The sequence below is a fragment of the Frankliniella occidentalis genome, unplaced genomic scaffold (assembly GCF_000697945.3).
Source record: "Frankliniella occidentalis isolate FOCC.00 unplaced genomic scaffold, Focc_3.1 Scaffold177, whole genome shotgun sequence".
Lineage (NCBI taxonomy): Eukaryota > Metazoa > Arthropoda > Insecta > Thysanoptera > Thripidae > Frankliniella > Frankliniella occidentalis.
The window spans coordinates 501,979-505,804 of NW_026267303.1; positions in this window are offsets into that span (position 1 = coordinate 501,979).

A 3,826-nucleotide genomic window follows, 5' to 3' on the forward strand; every position below is an offset into this window, starting at 1 on the left:
ATGAACCTCGGACAGTATTCGAACCGACAACCATCCGCGTCCCGAGCGCGCGCTCTACTAACTGAGCCAATGATGAGGGTTTTGCATAGGTGAAGCTTATCTCCGCTCTGGCTCTCACCCCGAAACATATAGTTGGCAGAGGGAAAAGGGTTCCGTCGACTAGATTTGAACCAGCGACTTTTTGCGTACCGGCCCATCACATCAGGTGTCACACGGCTGTAAAGTCATGGCCAGCGGAGTGCGAAAAATATCACCCGACCGAGATTTGAACCAGCGATCAGGTTCATACCGGGCCCGGGCGCTACTGCCTTGGCCACGGCGGAACGATACAGAGCACAACTCCCGGCGGCATTCAGATCTCAGCTGTGACTGACGCCCGAAGAGACTTGGCCAGCAGAGCAGGAAAAATTATCGCGGACGGGATTCGAACTACCGACCATCCCCACGATCTGCCAACGATCACGCTCGGCTGATCAGCTTGCTCCTCCAGGGCCGAGGTGTGAGCTCGGTCCTGCCTAACGGGAGACATAAAGCGACAAAGAAAAAATTTGTCCCGCCCGGGAGTTGATCTTAGGGCCGACAATTTTGGTTCGGATGAAGCTGCATGCGGTCATGTCGACCGTAGCTCAACGTAACGTCGTCCATTTGAAATCTGGTGGCCTGGGAAAAATTTCAGATCGATGGGGATTCGAACCGCCGAACTCCCGCGCTCTGGGCTGGCGCGGCTACAGACTGAGCCATAGAGGCGAGACTCGGGTTGAGGGTGCAGGGACCGAAATATTCTACGCTGTCGCTGTAAAGGGGTACATGCCATGTAGACTTTATTTAAAGAGTAATATGCACATTTGACTTGACAGAGGATGGGAACGTGGAACCGGATGAACAAACAACTGAGGTATATAAAATGAGAGTTTTTATTAATTGATTTGTGTACAAATACTTTCATATGGACATTGGCATACAAGTAGTCTCACTAAAATGAAGGGAAGGAAACTGGCCTCTGACCAACGAACACAATACAACAGTTCTGTGCGCAGGGGGGGAGTAAAAATAGGGTCACATCTCTTCCCAAAGCCATGCTATAAAAGCGGAAGAATTGAGAATATCTCAGATCGCTCCTCTCAGTTCCTCCCCTCCTTCACACATACTTTAAATAGAGAGAAAAATATGATAATCACATTTGAAAATCACACTATGACTAGATGTAGTTTGTATGCTCAAAGAAATAAAAAAAAACAACCTACAAACAACATATGAAAACAGAAATGTAGAAAAATAAATAACACGGGCACAATTCTTACACTTCACACACAACTCTAAGGTAATTCATCACAACCTAATCACTTAAAACAGTATTTCTTAAGGTTCTTTTTCGCTAGATAGTTTTTGGGGACCGTCGCGGCGGCAATTTTTTAGTTTGTAATACATAAATAAATAAATTATGAGATCATGGCTAGAAAAAAAAACATCCCCTTTGTAAATTATAGGTTTTAGCCCAGGAACTTAAATTAAAGTTAAAGGTCCATTGGGATCGTTTTTTCTTATATTTAATGCAAGTTTGCCATAACACTGGGTGTTACGGAACGGCAGCGTTTATAATCCAATCTTACGCATAAATACAATTCTTAAGCTGCCCCTACAATCAAAATCCCGCGAGTTAGAGCGAGGGCCTGCCTGGACTTCCGCTCGCTTCCAGCACTACATAAACGCTCTGGGCGGGCCGCTGGCTTTACACAGCTGCTTGGCGGGTTGGCCTACCCAGCGCGTCGTAGGCGCCACCATTAGCGGCGCCTCGTGAGACGTAATTCTGGGGACTCGGGTTCGGTGGCATCGTTCCCGTCGGAATGGATTAATAAAGTTTAAGCTACACTAGTTAGTTTTGCACGTCAATTGGTTGAAAAAATTTTAAGCGTGGAAAACTTGGACACATTGTGGTACCTTACTAGGTTATACGCCAACACGCCAACTGGTGTGGAAACTTTACACAACTGCACAGAATTTGGTGTGAAACTTTCGAAACCAATTGGTGTGCAGTTCCCTACTGTTACCGTATAACTGTTTGAGGTATAAACCAGACGTGTTTAAAATTTGCACACTTCCGAAACGCAGGTGTGCAATGTGTCAAACACAATATAATGAGCTAAATGGTAATTTGCACTTCTTGAGTCTGAAAAAGTTCACCTTGTGTAACCAGTGTAACCTCTTGCTTCATAAAACCCCTTAGATTTTATTCCATTCCAACAAAGGGCGAGAAGTCCTATGAGAAGGCTGCCAAACAAACATATGGTGACGGTAGTATAAGTAATTAATTAAACTGCTGAATCAAGCAAAAAGAATGGTAAATGCATATTCTCCCCTCAAGACTTACAACCATGTAAGAACAGCCTTGGCGTGAAGAAAGGAAAATGAATCTCAACTAAAACGATCGTATATGGCCCTTTACTATTGAAATACTCTTCCTCAAAAAATAAATTTAAAAAAAGGCTGCAACCCAAACAGTAAGTTGCAGAAATTATAAGTACTTCGTCGTTATTGATGAATCGTGAGACAGTCTTGTATCAAACAACAACAGGCACTTATGTCTCACGATCACCAAATTAATCTACAAGCTGGCAATGCCCAGCGCAGGCAGGAATGGCTCGTGACTAGAAATACTTAAAATGAGATATTTTACAGTAGCCTAAGTTTTACCTATATCCTACATTTCAGACTAGTCACACACATTATTTTTTAGAGTGTAGTGAAAAATTATTCTTGTTAAGAAATCATAAAGGTTGTATTCCAACACCTTGCTATGCCCCAGTAGGTTCAATAATATTATTTTTATTCTTCCCTGGATAAACAAAGGTGTCGAGTCACACCTTTACAGGGGAGAAGCTTTTTTGTTGAGTTTACTGCCGTTGTTTAATGCATTAAAGATCCCTAAATGGCCTGAAAATTAGTGCATTTTGCAGTTTTGATGCCTTTGTGGAGGCGCTAACACCTTTGTTTTTCCAGTATTGATAAACATTTCTCAGACATTTAATTTCGAGTCTTTCACTACACCCTATTACACAAGGATTCGTGTGATCTCGGCTTCACGTGGGTCACGATCAAACCCATTCAACTATCAACAAAATGGAGTAACGCTTCCACCCGGACAAGCAGATGCAAGCGACGTGACAAAGAATGCTTCCGGACTAGCGTGCGGAGACGGCTATTTAAAGTCTAGGGGCATTCTTTGGCCGGTTCGAGCTGTTGGAGCATACTCCTTGTGCCAAACAATCCCGCCACCCTCGGGGCCCCTGTCGGCAGTACGAGTCCGCCGACAGGCCCTACCTCCGAACGGAGTCCGGCGGCCCGGGCGCCTTGCTCCGCGGGGTGCAGTGGCGCAGGGTGAGCCTCCAAAAGGCGACGCGGAAGTCGGGGCTGTAAAAGGCGTAGATGAACGGGTTGACGGCCGAGTTGATCCAGCCTGCACAGGAAGCAAACAGAAGTCAAATAACAACGAGGCGTTCGCACGAGTCGACATAAATAACAAGCTGCAAGCACGGCAACGGGAGGAGGCAAGTATAAAAGGTGTTACGGGCCAGCGCGCGACTTGCACGGGATGAGGGGGTAGGAAAGGGGGGCAGGGCAGGGCGCCCCAGCCCCCCTAGAGAGGGGGCGGTAGGAGGTAGACGGTAGGAGGGTGGGGGGGGGTGCTGAGTAGGCGGTCAAGTCCACCTCCCCATGTCGGCTGGTCTTTTGTCTTAACCCTTGGTCCCCGCGCTCCAAACTACTAAATAGGAAAATATGAACCTCGGACAGTATTCGAACCGACAACCATCCGCGTCCCGAGCGCGCG